Source organism: Arachis ipaensis, chromosome B6, assembly GCF_059453495.1.
Source record: "Arachis ipaensis isolate K30076 ecotype BB chromosome B6, ASM5945349v1, whole genome shotgun sequence".
Lineage (NCBI taxonomy): Eukaryota > Viridiplantae > Streptophyta > Magnoliopsida > Fabales > Fabaceae > Arachis > Arachis ipaensis.
The window spans coordinates 129,873,478-129,892,805 of NC_142441.1; positions in this window are offsets into that span (position 1 = coordinate 129,873,478).

Below are 19,328 nucleotides of genomic sequence, written 5' to 3' on the forward strand. Positions count from 1 at the left end.
TAATTAAGTTATCAAAATTAATAGATCAAAAATTAATGATTTTAACTAATGTTAACTGTAATGACACCGAATTCTTAAAATCAATACAAAATGATTTTTCTCAAAATCTTTATTTTACTATAAGTTTTATTGAAGGACTTCAAAAACCTGAAAAAGCTTATTTTTCAAACGGAATTTCTAAAAAATGTTACCATGGAAATGATTCCCCACATCTTTATCATACTTTTAACCCACAATTAAATTCTATAGTAGATATGCTTGAAGAAATATTAGTATCCATAAAATTTCAAAGAAATAAGGAAAAAGAGAATCCCAAAGAAGAAAAATTTCAAAATATAATCAAAATAACAGATTTAAAAGTAAAACCACCACTAAAATTATGAATATTGAAGAAAAATTAGAAGAAGTTACAATGCTTTTTAAACAATTAAAAATGGCTCAAGAAAATAATATTATGGAACAGAGATTTCAAATAGAAGAAGAATTAGTAAATTCTGAAAATATAGAAAATGAAGAACACATCCTAGATTATTCAAGTGACGAGGAACCAGCAATTCCAATACAAGTAAAAAATGAAGCTGGAACATCTAAGGATAATCAATCTCAATTTAAATGGGAAACAGGTTTTGATAATTATGCTTTTAAAAAAGGGTTTACAAATAAAGATTCAAAATATACAAAAATACCATCAAAATATGTTCCTAAAACTCAGGAAATGGAAGGAGAAAGAATGCTCGATTTAGACTGTAAAAAGAACGAAAAAGAAATTTTCGAAAATTGGTTGAATTCCTTTTTATTAGAAGCCTTTACTAATCCAAAACTTAGTGAATTGTCTGGAAGAGATATTTAGAATTACATAGGGTTTCATACTAAAGGAACTATAAGAGATTATATGACATCAATAGAAAACCAAATAATAGAAGAATTAGCAACAAAAATTACAGCTTATGATAAGATATTATATATAATGATGATTCTATATAAAGAAATTTTTGGAAAAAATATTATAGATCATAGACAAGAAGTTTATAATAAAGAATATCAAGAAGCAAAAAACCATCTAGCTAATATTCAGATATATGATCTATGTAATGTGGAGTCTTATAGAATACATTATTACAAATTAAAAGAAGATAAAAATCATTATCTTAGTATGTATATAACAAAACTTCCATATCCTGCTAATGAATTTATAATGAGAAGATTTATAAGAGAAATAAATAGAGGAACAATTGAAAATAACTTTGGTGGAGCAACCTCTGTAATAAGAGAGGAAATAAAAGAATGTTGTATGCAAGAAGCAACTCAAAAAAGATTTGCAAATATAATTAGAATTTGCTGTCAAGATAATGAAGAGATACCTCAAAAATATGGTCTTAATAAAAATTTTCAAAGAAAAAGAAAATATCAATTTAGAAAAAGAAAATACTATCCAAACTGGAGAAAAAAGAGATATTTTAGAAAGGAAAATAATAAAAACAAAAGACAAAGAAATAACTATTGCCCGAATAAAAAAGAAAATTGTAAATGTTGGTATTGCCAAGAAGAAGGACACTATGCAAATGAATGTCCGAAAAAGAAGGATAAAAAGGATCTTACTAAACAAATAGAAATTGCTAAGTCTTGTTTCATGGAACCTTTAGAGGAATCTGATGATAACTTAGACTACATTTTTTAATATGTCTCGGAAACAGACTCAGAGACTGAGTAATAATGCTACATTTATTACTATAAAAATAACAGAAAAGTTTATAAATGCTTTCATAGATTCTGGAGCAACACAATGCTTTGCTAGTTCAAATATAAAACTTGATTGGAAAAAATTAAAGAAACCATTAAGAGTTAGAATAGCTGACAAATCAATACATAAAATTGACCAAAAAGTAGAGATGGTTGAAATTTTTATTCAAAATTATAGGTTCATTGTTCCATCTATATATATGTTAAATTCTGGAATGGATTTTATTATAGGAAATAATTTTTTAAAGCTATATCATCCATTCATTCAAGAATTAACATATATAGTTTTAAAAGCTCCACACGATTCTTCAATAAATCAAAAATCAAAACGTATAAAAATACCGACTACTAATATAGATAAGATCTTAAAATTTAAAATATTTTCTATATTAGAGACATGTTATTTAAATTTATACTTTCAGATAAATATCCCAAAAAATAATCTTGAAATAAAGATAGAAGAACTTTTAGATGAAATTTGTGCTGAAAATCCTTTAGATATTAAAAATACAAATAACGAATTAGTAAGTATTAAATTAAAAGATCCTACAAAAGAGATAAATGCTCCAAATAAAATTCCTTATTCCGCAAGAGATAGAGAAGAGTTTTCACTAGAATGTAGAGATCTTTTGGAAAAAGGAATTATAAGATTAAGTAAAAGTCCTCATGCGGCTCCAGCCTTTTATGTCGAAAACAATAATGAAATTAAAAGGGGAAAACGAAGAATGGTTATTAACTATAAGAAGATGAATGAAGCAACTATTGGTGATGCTCATAAACTTCCAAGAAAAGATTCTATTTTAGAAAAAATCAAAGGAGCAACTTGGTTTTCATCTCTTGATGCAAAATCAGGATATTGGCAACTTCGTTTAGACGAAGAAACAAAGAAATTAACTGCTTTTACTTGCCCAACAAAAGAATCAACAAGTGTGTTGCTCTATGAATGGAATGTATTGCCATTCGGATTAAAACAAGCCTCGGGTATTTATCAAAGATTTATGGAAGAAAATCTAAAAGAGTTAAATGAATTTGTTTTAGTGTACATTGATGATATACTAATTTTTACAAAACAGGATAGAGAAGATCATCTTCAAAAATTATTAATAGTTTTAGAAAGATGTAAAGAAAAAGGATTAGTTCTTAGCAAAAAGAAAGCAAGAATAGCAAAACAAGAAATAGAGTTTCTTGGATTAATTCTATCCACTCAAGGAAAGCTAAAACTTCAGCCAAATGTCCTAGAAAAGGTAAATTTATTTCCTAGTAAAATAGAAGATAGAAAACAATTACAAAGATTTTTAGGGTGTATAAATTATATTTCTGATCAAGGATTTTTAAAGAATATAACAGAATACACTAAAAGCTTATTTCCAAAAATAAGTACTAAAAAAGAATGGAAATGGGATGAAAAAGATAGTATGCAAATTCAAAAGATTAAAGAATTATGTGAAAAACTTCCAGAACTTTATATTCCGGAAGAAAATGACTACTTAATAGTAGAAATAGATGCTTCAGACATAACCTGGTCAGGATGTCTAAAAGCTAAGAAAGCTATAAAAAGTTTGGAACAAGAAAAAGAATTACTAGATTCTAAAGATTCCCCAAAGGAATTACTTTGCAGGTATATTTCAGGGACTTTTACTCCAACAGAACAGAGATATACCACTCATAAAAAGGAAACTCTAGCAGCAATTAAATCTCTTAAGAAATGAAAAATTGATTTACTACCCAGAGAATTTACATTAAGGACAGATTCAAGTTACCTAACAGGTTTCATACGATATAATTTAAAAGTTGATTATAATCATGGACGATTGGTAAGATGGCAATTATTTTTGTTACAATATCCAATAAAAATTGAATATATTAAGGGTGACAAAAATGTTATTGCAGATACATTAACAAGAGAATGGAGTTCGTCTACAACGCATTAGATCAAGAAATTCAAAAATATGAGCAAGAACTCGAAAAATGCAAGCATTGTCAGCAAATAAGGACACAGATCCAATCTCTCAAGAAGGCCATCGAAACAATGAAGTCAACACAACAAGCAAAACCATCAGAGTTCAGCCAGCTAAGCGTGGTGGACAAATCAGGTGAAGAAAAAATTTCAGAAAATAAAACAATCGCTGAAATCATTAAAAAATCCATCCAAGATAAAAAATATTATGTAATTTATAATGGCCCCATGAAAGGAGTATATGATGCCTGGAAAAAAGCAGCACCATTCACACATCAATCAAGGATAATTCATAAAGGAGGGTTTCTAACACTGGAAGAGGCAAAGGAATCCTTCAGGGAATATGAAGCTCTCCATCCAGAGCAAACCTTAAAAAGAGCAGATAAAGCTCCAATTCAAACCCAGAGAACAGGGATAATAAGAAACATTCCTACAAGGGCTGAAATCAAGAAAAAGAAAAGGGTCTGTAGATCAAATCTCAGAGAAACCCTTAACATAGTCCTGAATTGGACTGAAGAAAAAAGGGCAATTTTGGGATATTATCCTATTACCAAAGAACAGCTAACAAAGTTGGTTATATTCCCAGATGCTTCCCCATCTGACACCTATCAGTTTTTCCAATATGGATTAATTGATACAATTTTAATTTTTAATGATCTAAAAATTATTAGTGAGTTTCCTGCAGGATTTGTTGATGCAGTAAAGAGATTTAAAAATATGATTGACAATGTAAATCTAAGGGATATATCCCTAAAATTTACAAACAGTCAACCTATTTTTAATGAAGAAGAAGAATGCTTGGTTCCAGCACCAAGTAATATTCATGTCCGTCTTTCCAGGAAATTTTCAACCAATTGATCAGATTCAAGATTTAACGATTTACAGTCATGAAGGAAGGATAGCCAGCACATTAGCAAGGGTCTTTGAAAGAACTCAAAAAATAACGAAGGAATCTCACATAAGGATTAATTATAAAAGTAGAAATACTCTGCTTGTGTCCAGTAAAAGAAATGAAATTGAAGAAAGAGAGATGAGACTCTTGGTGGAATTTGAATCAGCATTCTACAACTTATCTGGACTTTTAGAAAAGCTCCCTGAAGGGATAAAGAGGAATCTCTGCTATTTGATAAAAGACAGAGAAGACCACAAGTGCCAGCTATGTGCCTCAGAGATATCTGAAGAAAGCAATAATGAAACGGAATCAACTCACATGATGAAAGAAGGAGACAATGCATATGAGGGTCACATGATAAAAGAGGAGGACAGTGCATCTGAAGCATCTCTCAACATTATTACATAATGACGTAAGCGCTTAGGTCATAGAGCACCAACAATGTAGCTGGTGCAAAAGAACAAACAATGACGTAAGCAATGACGTCATAAGAAGGGTAAGGATGGGAATTGTCCATCAAACCCAACTATTATAAATAGGTTGCCTAGGCAATTGTAAAAGTATCAGACAATAGAAAATAGGAGGCTAAGAGTACTCATATGCTAGGAGAGCAAGGAGGAAGCTGCCAAGGCGATTCTATAGTCTGAAGAAGAATTCCCTTAGGGAAAAATAGTTCTAAACTCCCCTCTGGAGTTAGTATCTACAATCTCCCCTCTGGAGATAAAAACACCTTATGTAAAATATACTAAATAAAGGAAGTTTTTCTCCAGAAAGGTACATCTTCATCCTAGTCTTTTAATTATGAATTATTTAGAAATTTTAGAATTAACAGAAGAATCTGATTATTATAGATTAACTGCTTTATTAGATAATGAAAAACAGGCTGTTATAAAAACAGAATTAAATCTCAAATCAAATGAAAATTTTAATAAACAAAATCTTTTAAAAGAAGTTTTTAATAGAAAAAATATAATATACTATGAAAAAATTTAACTTGAAGCTCCTATAAAGATAAAATCTGCCAATGGAGAACTTGAAATAGCTTTGATAAATAATGAAGAATTAAGTAAACAGATTGAGAAAATTAAGGATCAACAAAAAAAATCTAAAATTGGATGGATTCATATTAGTACTATACAAGTCTTAATCAAATCTACATATATGAAAGGAATTAATTCACCAATAAGTTTAGCAATCTGTGACAAAAGAATTATTGATGACCTGATAGATCAAATAATTGGAATTGTTCATGGAAATTTGGCAAACGTAAATGTTAAATTTAATGCCCATCTTGGATATGCTATACCTTTATCAACTGAAAATCTTGGAAGATCTATAAGTTTGGCTTATAAATTTCATAGAAAGAATCTAATGGAACAAGATGATGAACCATTTTCAATAACATATGCAATAAATTATGCTTTAACAAATAGCCATCATAGTATAATATTTAAAAACAGAGAAAGAATTTATGTCGATGAACTATTTCAGAAAATTGTAAAAACAGAAATACCAAAATATAAAGCTATTGAAAACTCAGTTCTATTATTAAAAGAACCATCAGAAAAATTGGTTTCATCAAATTTTCAAATAAGAGAATCTAAAATTAATAGCCATTTAAGTTTATCTAAATTAAAGATTAAAGAAGAAAATTCTGAAATAAAAGAATTAACAAAAAAGGTCGAAAAATTAAATGAAACCCTAAATACTAAATTATGACAATAAATAAAGAAGAAATATATGTAACTTATCAAGATAAGAAACAAGAGCTCTTTGAAAGAGAAAATCGTTTGAATTATTTGTAGTTTTCTGAAATAAATCAAAGAGCATTTGAAGCTCTAAAAATAATCTATGACAAGTTAAAAAGAGAAGTTGAAGAGCTAGAAAAATTAATAGAATCTCTAGAAAATAGTGATGAAGCGATGATAGAATTTGCAGAAATTCTAAAATAAATAATGAAGCATACAAAGATTGAAAGACCAGAAAATAAAATAAAAAGAAAAAAAGCGAAAAAATTAAAAAGTAAAATAAAAGAGTATAAAAGGGAATTAAATAATCTTCAGATCGAAATTGATGACCTTATAATAAAAAGGATAGAAATAAAAATAAATATAAACAAGTTGGAGTTAAACTTAAAAAATTTATAAATGCCTGGAAAACCATATTATGACTTAAAAGAATTAAAGCTGTTGAAAGAAAAAATGGAGAATGAGGTTGAAAAATTAAAAAGATATTTAGAAACAACAGAAAGTGTAGAAATAAAAGAAGTTTTTGAAGATTTGAGAAATTATATTAAAGAAAAAGACAAACAGATAAAAGATTTTATATACAATAATCCTTGCAAAAAAGAATATTATAAACTAAAACAAGATTGAAAAACTATACAAATGAAATCAGAATTATAAATACTAGTAGAAATGGTCAACATTTTTTATGAATTTGTAAATTATACAAATTATAAACTTATTCGAAGTAAAATATGAAGAGTAAAATTTTACAAATTATAAACTTATTCGAAGTAAAATATGAAGAGTAAAATTGGTATCAGAGCCAAGTTAACGATTAAGGGTAACACTTTCTCTTTAAGCAACACTTTTAGTGATACACTTTTAAACCAAATAAAAACAAAAATCTATAAATCTGTACCAAAATGCATCTGTACACTAAATGAACCCTATTCTAAATCATCAAAAATATTTATCAGTTCTTTTAGTTAGGTACTTCTATGTTTCAAATGAAAATTCTAGGTACGAGTGCCACTCAAATTAATCTAAATGATATAATTCATAAATCACAAATCACTAATTCAAAAACTTACTATTTAAAATTTTTTGCATTAGCATAACACAACATCCGCAGTGGCACTTTGGAAAATGTCTAATTTTAAATTTCTAAGTTCGAATCCTGGCTGCGGAAGTCCCATTTTAGTTTTAAATTATTGTTACGAACAAGTCTTCCACTTGTGTAGTAAATAAATGAAAAAGTTATAGGACAGCAATTTTATTAAATTTTGACAACTAACAAAAAAAAGTGAGTCATTGAATGAAATCTCACCAATCTTACACTATTAAAATCATCATTGATGACTATTTGATGGCTACAAATTACAAAAGTTGCTGTTCCTAACACTCCTCTTTTCTAACACAAACTTAATGGCTGACTCAAACCAAAACTAATGGTAAGAACGCACATTTTAGGTCCTTTTAAAGGAACAAATTCATCCAAAATGCCAAATCCTCTTTTCTAACACAAACTTAATGGCTGACTCAAACCAAAACTAATGGTAAGAACGCACATTTTAGGTCCTTTTAAAGGAACAAAATCATCCAAAATGCCAAATGGTGGAAGTCCAATATTATGTTTTAGATTTGTACTAACTTAATTACAAAAATATTTGTATATATAGTATTATTATGATTTTAAATTAAATATGATATGATACTAAATGGTTAAATTGATCTCTGAAAGATCACATGATCTCTAATTTGGTTTTCAAACAAATTTTTTAATTAAATTCATCCCCGCAAAAATTTTAGTTTAATCACGTTAATCCTTTTATTAATTTTATTACGAGCAATATTAATAAAAACTGATCTGACAAGCTGGCACGTTAAGTGACACAGGTCAAGGTCAACATTAAAACGACATCATTTTTTTAGTGTGACAAGCATTGGTTCAAACGACGTTATTTTGGAGTCCCTATTTCAATTAGTAAGATTGACCACAATCTCTCTCATTTCCATTCACTCTCATAGTAACACTGAGGCCCTGTTTCTCTCATAAGACTCTCTCTATCACTTCCGTTTTGACGTAGTTGAGAAGAAGACAAAGAAGTCTTCATCATCCTCGTCGATTAAAACATCTGGTAGGACTTGTTTGCGAGACAAACACACCATCAATGAGTTATTTAAAAATTTCTGTGTTTAAAAATTTCTTATGCAGTGCTGCAGAAACCAGTACAATATAATATCTATGACAAACATACCATCAATGGGGCACTTCCTCTGGAACCAACCCATCAAGTGGCACCACCAACACGGGAACCGACACCGGCACCAGCACCACTCCATGCAGTACAAGCCATGTACTAGGAGGGATTGACAGTGGCAGCATGGGACTTCTGGATTTGACATGAGCAACGAGAGTCACAGCAGTAGGGTTAAATTTGAATTATTTGCTCTTTTTTCTGCATTCTTTATAGTATGGTGGGGTTGATAAAAAGACAGAAAAAATGGCCATGACTTTGGTTTTAGAATTTTGTTCTTGACAATTAAACATTTTTAGTACCTCAAAGTTTATCATTAATTCTAAATTTTTTGGATTATTAAAGTAATCACTGTATATTGTGCCAATGAAATTCATTGTTTTTGTTTAGTTTTTATATTATGATGTTTGGTTATAGTTTTTGCATTTTGTTTACAAAATTTGATTAGGGTTTTAGGATTGTGATAAGTGGAGTTAATAATGTTTTTGGTTATGTTCTTAAAAAAATTATTTTGATTAATTTTTTAATTTTTATATGAAATTTTGAAAGAAATATATATATACAATATTTTGAGATTAGAATTTATCACTTAAATACTAATTTGACTAAATTTTATAAAAGTGTCGTATTAACTATAAATAGGTGTACTGATATGTAATTTATTGTGTCACGTCAATTTTTATTAATGTCATCAACGTTAAATAATAAAAGGATTAACGTGATTAAACTAACATATTTAAGAGATAAATTTAATTAATTTTTTTTTAAAATCAAATTAAAAATCGTGTAATTTTTTAAAAACTAATTTTACTATTTATTCGTCATATATTCGTTGATTGCATTTCATATTGGGAGTTATTTGAAACCATCCAAAAAAATATGCGAGTTGTTGACCTGGGAGGGGATCTTTATCGTTTTGGTTCTATTAATTGCTCAAAATTCAAAGAGATATACATTTGGCAAAATTATAGACAAATGAGATCAAGATTATCAAATTGGGATAGAAATTTGCCCTCTACAAAGGATGGGTAAGTTTTAGTTTATAGATTGCATTTGTATTCTCTCTATACCATGATATTTGAAGTGATGACTATTAAGCCAACTATAGTGATGTCATTTTTTATAAAGGATAAATATAAAGGGTAACTTACTTGTATATTTAAAGGTAATTTATTTTAATAAAATGATTGGCAACTAAAATTATACTATTATTCTGATTTTAGTTTGATTACACGTCTATTTTATTTTAATCTACATAAATTAAATTAATTAATTTAATTTGTAAATTTACACATAAATTAAATCAGATTGATTCAATTTATATATAAATTATCGAAGTAAATAAATCGAATTTACTTAGTTGGATTTCAATTGAGTATGATAGAAAAAGCAAAGACAAATCAAATTTACTCAACCTATTGACAAATTAAAGAGTTTTATTTAATTTTGTTTAAATGACAAATTAAAGAACTCTTTAATTTTTTATTAATATTTTCCTCTTCTCAATTCTATGTATGTTATGTTGGTTGTATTATTAGATTTACAAATTTGTTTAGGTGCTATTAAATTGTTTAAAAAAAAATATTTTTTAATAAATTTTTTTTTATTTTTTAATGTATTTAACAAAATTTTAATAGTAAAAATAAATGTACTAAAAAATAAAAAAATTCTTTTTTACTTTTGAAGAAAGAGATTTTTAACATTATAAATAAAAAATATTTTTATATTTATTTTTATTAAAATAAAAAAGAATAATATATGTTATATAAAATAAAAAAAATCCAATTTTATGAAAAAATATTTTTTTATAATTTCTCAGGTACTAATGAAACTAATTTAATAAAATTTAACTCTCTGAGCAATTGCACCAAAAATTCAAGTTTCTTTCGGATTTTTTTTCAGGTACGACAATATAGAATTACTTTTTATTTATTTATAACGTTAAAAATATTTTTAAAATTAAAAAAAAAATTTAAAAAAATATGTAAATTATAATTTTTAAAAAACAAATATTTTTTTAATATTTTTACTTTTATTAATAAAATTTTATTAAATATACTAAAAAAATAAAATATTTTTTTTAACAATTTAATAACATCCAAACCAACTCGTAAATTTAATAATACAACAAGATAACTGTTACGATGGGTAACCGGAGATTAGTGGGCTGGACGGTATTGGTTGGCCCAAACGTATGGATGAGGGGGATTTCAAGTGGATCTGCAACTCGGTGCCCTCCGTCCGACTTGTGCGTACGAAAGAATGGGGGGTGGTACCTGCAAAGACACTCCAATGCTTAAGTCAGCAAGGGTGTGAGCAGGTCTAGAGAGTATTGGGACTTAGAGATACCTGAGAAGTGTCAGTGTATTTATAGTGGTGAACCAATAACCACCGTTGGAGTAGTGCCACTTTTTTAGGGTGTTAACCGTCCCTTTATCTTAGGGAAGTTAAGATATGGCTTGTGGAAGTGGTTAGAGAGATTCTAGAGGCAGTTATTCATTCAAATGAGTGCTTATCTGCCAGCTAACCCTCGTTCCCGACTTCTTTAGAGCAAGTCGTGACGAGTACCGACTTCCTAAGACGAAGATCGGTAATGGGTGAGGCCCAACCCTTTGGATTAGGCCTTTCGCTTGGTTCTGGGCCTTTATTATTGGGCCAGGGTATGAACAGTGCCCCTACTCGAGCCCAATTTCTCTTTAAGATTTGGGTTTGAGTATTCTACTCGAGGTTGTAGCCGACTTGTGGGAGGACCGACGTGATGGTCTGAAGCCGACGTGACTTTTCGTGACCTTTTGGTTCTAACAGTTACGTCTAATCAAGCGTCGTGTCCGTTAGGGATGTGCGTAGGGATTAATGGCCTTGGTAACGGTGCGTCTTTAATGACTGCCCTGTTTTTACCATTGTGCCCCTAACGTACTTATAAATACTTTCCCTCTCTTTCATTGTTTCGTTTCTGCGATTTTTCAAATTTCCTCTTCACTCGTTCGTGCTGCATCTTTGCGTTTTCGAAGGCTTTTGCTTCCTCCAACCCTCATTTTCGGATAAAGGTTAGTTCTTTCTGTAACATGCCTTTCTATTTTTATACCTTTATTTTGTAGATAGGTGGGTTTGTAGACTTTGGTTCCGTATTCCCTCCCTTTAGAGACCGTGTTCTTAATTTTCCTTTTCTTTTTCCCTTGTAGGTTTTTGTCACCCTTTTAAGAAAAAGAAATGGCCTCCGTAGATGTTCTTTCTCAGTGGGTTGATGTCACGGTCCTAGGGGAGGAACCCTCGGTCGATACTGAGTTTATCACCCATCTTCGCACTCACCACAGAATTTGCGCTTCTGAGGAAGATGAGCCGAAGTATGAATTGGTAGTCCCGGGTCCAGAAGACCGGGTTTGCTTCGGGAGGGTCAATGAGGCGGCCCCTCATTTTTTCTTTATGTACGAGTGTATGATCACCCGTTTGGGTGTTTTTCTTCCTTTTTCAGACTTTGAGATGTCTGTTTTGCGTCATTGTCGAGTTGCCCCTACTCAGCTTCACCCCAACTCTTGGAGTTTTTTGAAAGTTTATCAATTTATCAGCCAAGCTTTGGAGTTCCTGACCTCTTTGAAGATTTTCTTCTATCTTTTTCATATGACTAAACCCTTTAGTGGGCTAAACAATAAGCAACATTGGGTATCTTTCCGAGCCATACAGGGTCGGAGAGTTTTCACCCTTTTTGACGAATCCTTCCATGATTTTAAAAATTATTTTTTCAAAGTTCAAGCTGTAGAGGGTCACCACCCCTTTTTCCTGGACGAGAGTTCTTTCCCCCGCTTTCCCTTGTACTGGTTGGAGGCCTCCCCCTGTGAGAAGTATGGTCTGAATGATCTAAACAAAGTGGAGGCGGCCGTTGTGGGGTTCCTCTGAGAAGTGTGGGGGAGGGCCCCATATCTGGACACTAAGAAATTCCTCCAGGGGTCTCCGACTTTTATCCAGGCGCAACTAGGTAGCTTTTGTTTTTTACTTCCGACTTGCGTTTTCTTGTACCGACTTGTCTGACTTTTTGTTATTTTTTGTAGAGATGGCGAAGAAGAATGCTCAGGAGTCTTATCAGAGGGTCCAGGAGGCCAAAGCGAGGTCTCGCGCCAGGACTGGTGGCGCCAAGGCGGTTATCTCTCCCCCTCCTCCTCCTCGAAATGTTGGGACTCCCTCCTAGCCTATTATGATTTCTTCTTCTGCTTCCTCTCAGCCGCCCCCTTCTGCCCGATCTTCTCCTGAGCCAGAGAAGAAGAAGCGCAAGACCTTAGAGTCTGGCTCTTCTGGTGAGGTGAAGGCGGATGCTCTTGCATTCGTCCGAAAGAACATCTACCCCCATGCTCGTATAAGCATGGATGATGTGTCTGTTCGTCACCACCTTACCACTCTGGTTGAAGAGAGTCTCAAGGAAGCGGGGGTTTGTGGCAAACTTTTGGATATTTTTGAGAGGGCTCCTCTCAGCTCTTTAGGGATGACCTCGAGGGTCGAGGAGCTGGAAGAAAGGCTTCGTATATATCAAGAGCATGAGAGGGAGTTGAAGGAGGAAGTCGCCAAGCTGAAGGAGGAGAGAGATAACCTCCGGGAGAAGGGGAGGAAGTTGCAAGCCCAATGCAACATGGAGGTGGACTTGAGAAAAACAGCGCAGGGCAGCTATCAAAAGTTATTTGAAGATCTTGTGGCTGTGAAGAATGATCTGCTGAATTCTCGGAAGGCCTATGCCGAGTTGGAGGACTCTATTGCTGATGGCGCCGAGGAGGCTTGGAGGGTCTTTAAGGAGCAGGTCGGAGTCATTGCTCCTGACTTGGACCTTTCTCCTTTAGATCCCGATAAAGTCGTCATTGATGGTGCCATTGTAGATCCTCCTGTCCCTGTGATTGTTTCCGAGTCAGAATTGAAGACTCGGGGGCAGAGAATCATAGAGTCCCCTCCTCGTCCTGAGGACGTTCCGAGCTCTTCTACTGTTCCTCCGACTTCCTCTTCACCTCCTATGGATGCCTCTCTTCCCAGTCCCGGTGGCGCTCCTCCTGACTCTGATGGTGGTGATCCGTCTATTCCTCTTTCGAGAAAATAATTTTGTTGGCTATATGGGAGCCCGGCCTGTGGGTCTCCCCCCTTTTTTAAACTCTTTATGTTTGTTTGTTGAACAATTTCTTTCTGGCCTTTTAAGGCCGTAAACAAAAAATACCCTTTTTGATAAGGGTTTAAGTTAAAATAAGTACCCTTTCTTGGATAAGGGTTTTTAAGTTACCTTATGTGTGCATGCTTTTTGATAGTGATTTTTTGAACTCTCCTTGATCTTTTCTAAAAAAAAAAAAACCTTTTCTTTGACTTGTCTGTCTTTCTGCACCTTTTTGTTAAAGATTTTAAGGACAGCTTTCTGATCTTTTCCTGGGTTTTTCGATCTCTTTTGTTTATTCCTCGTACTCAATTTTGTTTTATTGAGTTTTTATGACTTAGGTTATTTTTGCGATGCGTTTCTTTATTTCTCGGCTTCTCCGACTTGTAAGTCAGATAATTTTCGAGTTCATTACGATCAACTTTTATAACCTCTTTACACCGACTTGTACCTCGTCGTTTTATCCTGACAACCATCTAGGTCGATTCATGGGATTTTCACGTTTTGTCGAGCTTAAGTCGGCGCGTTTCGTCGAAAGAGAAAACAAAGAAGGAATTTATAAGAGATATTTGTAAGATGAAAAAGATCTATATTAATTGGAGAGGTACTTTATTGCTACTAAGGGTTTTTGACAGTTTATTTCCCTTAGCCCATACTATGATGCCTCGTTAAAAACCCTTCTCCAGAAAAAACCCTTTGATTTTGGGAAAAAATCATGAAGTTGGGAAAAGAGTACATCAGGGAGTAGAGTTCGCTTTCAACTGTAGTACCTTTTCATGTTACAAGCATGCCACGACCTTGGTAACTCGGTGCCGTTTAAGTCGGTCACCTTATAATAACATTTTCCTAAGACCTCATTGATTTTGTAAGGTCCCTTCCAATTCGCAGCGAGTTTTCCTTCCCCTGATTTGTTGACTCCAATGTCGTTTCTGATCAAGACCAAGTCGTTCGGGGCGAATGCTCTTCGAATGACTTTTTTGTTGTACCTTGTAGTCATCCTTTGCTTCAACGCTGCTTCTCTTATCTGGGCTTCCTCTCGGATTTCGGGGAGCAAGTCGAGCTCCTCTTTGTGCCCCTGTATATTTCCGATCTCGTCATGGAGAATCACTCTTGGGCTTTGCTCGTTGACTTCTATTGGGATCATGGCTTCTACGCCATAAACTAGTCGGAATGGTGTTTCTCCAGTGGCAGATTGGGGGGTCGTCCTGTACGCCCATAGCACTTGTGGGAGCTCTTCAGCCCAGGCTCCTTTTGCATCTTGTAATCTCTTCTTTAGCCCTGCCAGTATGACTTTGTTGGCCGCCTCGGCTTGCCCATTGGCTTGCGGGTGCTCCACCGAGGTGAACTGGTGTTTGATTTTCATATTGGCCACTAGGCTTCTAAAGGTAGAGTCAGTGAACTGGGTTCCATTATCTGTAGTAATGGAATGAGGTATCCCATACCTTGTGATGATATTTTTGTAGAGGAACCTCCGAATTCTTTGTGCGGTGATGGTGGCCAATGGTTCTGCTTCTATCCACTTTGTAAAATAATCTATTCCCATGATCAGGTATCTGACCTGTCCTGGCGCCTGGGGAAAAGGACCTAACAAATCCATTCCCCATTTTGCAAAGGGCCATGGAGAAGTGATACTGATGAGTTCCTCCAGGGGAGCCACGTGGAAATTTGCATGCATCTGACATGGTTGGAATTTTTTCACAAATTCTGTGGCATCTTTCTGCAAGGTTGGCCAGTAGAATCCGGCTCGGATCACTTTCCTGGCTAATGACCTCGCCCCGAGATGGTTTCCGCAGATCCCACTATGTATCTCCTCCAACACCTCGGTAGTTCTTGAGGTCAGCACGCACTTTAATAATGGTGTTGATATCCCCCTTCTGTAGAGAATATTTCTCACCAAGGTGTAGTATTGTGCTTCCCTACGGATTTTCTTAGCCTCTTTCTCCTCCTTTGGAAGGATGTCGAACTTCATGTATTCGACCAAGGGGTTCATCCATCCGAGGTTTAGTCCGACTACCTCAAGGACCTCTTGTTTGTCTTCTACTTTTGCCACGGAGGGTTCCTAGAGAGTTTCTTGGATCAGGCTTCTGTTATTCCCTCCTGGCTTGGTACTTGCTAACTTGGATAGGGCGTCTGCTCTGCTGTTTAGATCCCGAGTTATGTGTCTCACCTCAGTTTCTGCAAAGCGCCCAAGGTGTTCCAGGGTTTTTTCCAAGTACCTCTTCATATTTGGGTCTTTTTCCTGATATTCTCCATTTATTTGGGAGGTCACCACTTGTGAGTCGCTGTATACCATCACCTTTGTAGCACCGACTTCTTCCGCCAGCTTCAATCCAGCAATCAGGGCTTCGTACTCTGCCTGATTATTTGAAGCCGGGAATTCAAATTTGAGGGAAATCTCTATCTGGGTTCCTCTTTTGTCCACCAATATTATGCCTGCGCCGCTTCCTGTTTTGTTTGAGGATCCATCTACATAGAGTTCCCATGTAGTTGGTTTTTCCTCTTGATCTCCCGCGTATTCTGCAATGAAGTCGGTGAGGCACTGGGCTTTGATCACCGTCCGAGTTTCATATCTCAAGTCGAACTTGGAAAGCTCTATTGCCCATTGAACCATTCTCCCTGCAACATCCGTCTTTTGGAGGATTTGCTTCATGGGTTGGTTCGTGCGGACTCTTATTGTGTGAGCTTGAAAGTAAGGCCGTAGCCTTCGCGAGGCTACTACTAAGGAGTAGGCAAACTTCTCTAGTTTGTGGTACCTTAGCTCAGGGCCTTGTAGAACTTTACTGATGAAATATACTGGATGCTGACCGGCCTCGTCTTTTCTTATTAGGGCCGATGAGACGGCCTTGTCTGCTACAGATAGGTATAGGACGAGGTCTTCTCCAGCTACAGGTCGAGTTAGAATAGGAGGTTGGCTCAAGAATCTCTTGAACTCCTGGAACGCCTCCTCGCATTCAGGAGTCCATTCGAACTGACATCCCTTTCTCAATAAGGAGAACAGCGGAAGGGATTTTAGTGCTGATCCTGCCAAAAATCTGGAGAGGGCTTCAAGTCGGCCATTCAGTTGCTGGACCTCTCTCAAACAAGTCGGGCTTTTCATCTCCAGGATAGCTCTACACTTATCGGGGTTAGCTTCAATACCTCTTTGTGTTAGCATAAACCCTAGGAATTTTCCTGCCTCTACCGCGAAGGCGCACTTTGAGGGATTTAGCCTCATCCCGTGCAACCTTATGGTGTCAAAGACTTGTGAGAGGTCAGGTAAGAGGTCGACTTCTTTCTTGGTCTTTACCAGCATGTCGTCGACGTATACTTCCATTAGGCTCCCTAGGTGAGAGGCAAACACCTTATTCATCAACCTCTGATATGTGGCCCCTACATTTTTCAGTCCAAATGGCATGACCACGTAGCAGAAATTAGCTCTGGGTGTGATGAATGATGTCTTCTCCTGGTCTGGCTCATACATCGGGATTTGGTTATACTCCGAGTAGGCGTCCATGAATGATAAGTATTGATACCCCGAGTTGGAGTCTACTAGGGTATCAATGCTTGGCAACGGATAGGGATCCTTGGGACATGCCTTATTTAGGTCGGTATAGTCGACACACATTCTCCATTTGCCATTTTGTTTTTTGACTAGCACTACATTGGCTAGCCATGTTGGGTACTTGACTTCTCTGATGAAGCCAGCTTCTAGGAGCGCCTGTACTTGCTCTTCTACTACTAGGGCTCGTTTGGGGCCGAGCTTGCGTCTTCTCTGTTGTATAGGTCGGGATCCCGGGTAGACTGAGAGCTTATGAGACATGAGCTCGGGGTCTATCCCGGGCATGTCGGAGGCCTTCCAGGCAAAGAGATCGGAGTTATCTCTTAGGAGCTTAGTCAACCTTTGTTTTAGGGTTTCCTCTAGGTTGGCTCCTATGTGAATATTTTTTCCATTCTCTTCGCCGACCTGTATCTCCTCGGTTTTTCCTCCCAGCTATGGACGCAGCTCCTCTCTGGCCCTCGCTCCTCCGAGCTCTATTGTATGAATTTCCCTGCCTTTTCCTCTCAGGTTTAGGCTTTCATTGTAGCATTTCCTTGCCAATTTCTGGTCTCCCCTTACCATTGCTATTCCCGCTGAGGTCAGAAATTTTATACAAAGGTGGGGAGTGGACACCACTGCTCCGAGTCGATTAAGGGTAGTTCTGCCGATTAAAGCATTATATGCTGACCCTACATCGATGACTATGAAGTCTATGCTCAGAGTTTTTGATTTTTCCCCTTTTCCAAAAGTGGTGTGGAGGGGCAAAAATCCCAGTGGCTTTATTGGCGTGTCGCCTAGTCTGTATAAGGTGTCGGGGTAAGCTCTCAACTCTTTCTCATCCAACCCTAGTTTATCAAAAGCGGGCTTAAAAAGGATGTCCGCTGAGCTTCCTTGGTCTACTAGGGTTCTGTGGAGATGGGCATTTGCTAGGATCATAGTTATTACCACTGGATCATCGTGTCCAGGGATTATTCCTTGCCCATCTTCTTTTGTGAATGAAATAGTAGGGAGGTCGGACAACTCTCCTCCGACCTGGTATACTCTCTTGAGATGCCTTTTGCGAGAAGATTTGGTGAGTTCCCCTCCCGCGAATCCCCCTGAGATCATATGGACATGTCTCTCCGGAGTCTGCGGTGGTGGGTCTCTTCTATCCGTATCGTCTCGCTTTTTCTTGACGTGACTGTCCGACCTTTCCATGAGATATCTGTCAAGCCAACCTTCTCTAGCCAGCTTTTCTATCACATTTTTAAGGTCGTAGCAGTCGTTTGTGGAGTGACCATATATTTTATGGTACTCACAGTAGTCGCTGCGGCTCCCCCCCTTTTTATTTTTAATGGGTCTGGGGGGTGGTAACCTTTCAGTGTTACAAATCTCTCTGTATACATCCACTATAGAAACTTTCAGAGGAGTATAAGAGTGATATTTTCTTGGTCTATCGAGACCGAGTTCTTCCTTTTTCTTGGTTTCCCTCTCCCTCTCTTTTGCTGAGGGAAGGTGCCCAGGTCGCCAACTCAAGTCTCTCAACTTGGCATTTTCCTCCATATTGATGTACTTTTCAGCTCTTTCTTGTACATCACTTAAGGAGATGGGGTGTCTTTTTGATATGGACTGTGAGAAGGGACCTTCCCTGAGTCCATTGACTAATCCCATTATGACTGCCTCGGTGGGTAGGTCTTGAATCTCTAAACATGCTTTATTGAACCTTTCCATATAGGCTCGTAAGGATTCTCCGACCTCCTGTTTTATTCCCAGGAGGCTTGGTGCATGTTTTACTTTATCTTTCTGGATAGAGAACCTCATCAAGAACTTCTTTGAGAGGTCTTCGAAACTGGTGACCGACCTTGGAAGGAGGCTGTCGAACCACTTCATCGCTGCTTTCGATAGGGTGGTCGGGAAAGCTTTGCATCGCGTAGCGTCGGAAGCATCAGCTAGGTACATCCGACTTTTGAAATTGCTTAAGTGATGCTTCGGATCCGTGGTTCCGTCATAGAGGTCCATATCGGGGCTTTTGAAGTTCCTTGGAACTTTTGCCCTCATTATCTCCTCGCTGAAAGGATCCTCCCCTCCTAGTGGTGGTTCTTCTCGTTCGTCTCGGGAGTTCCGACCTTTGAGGGAGGA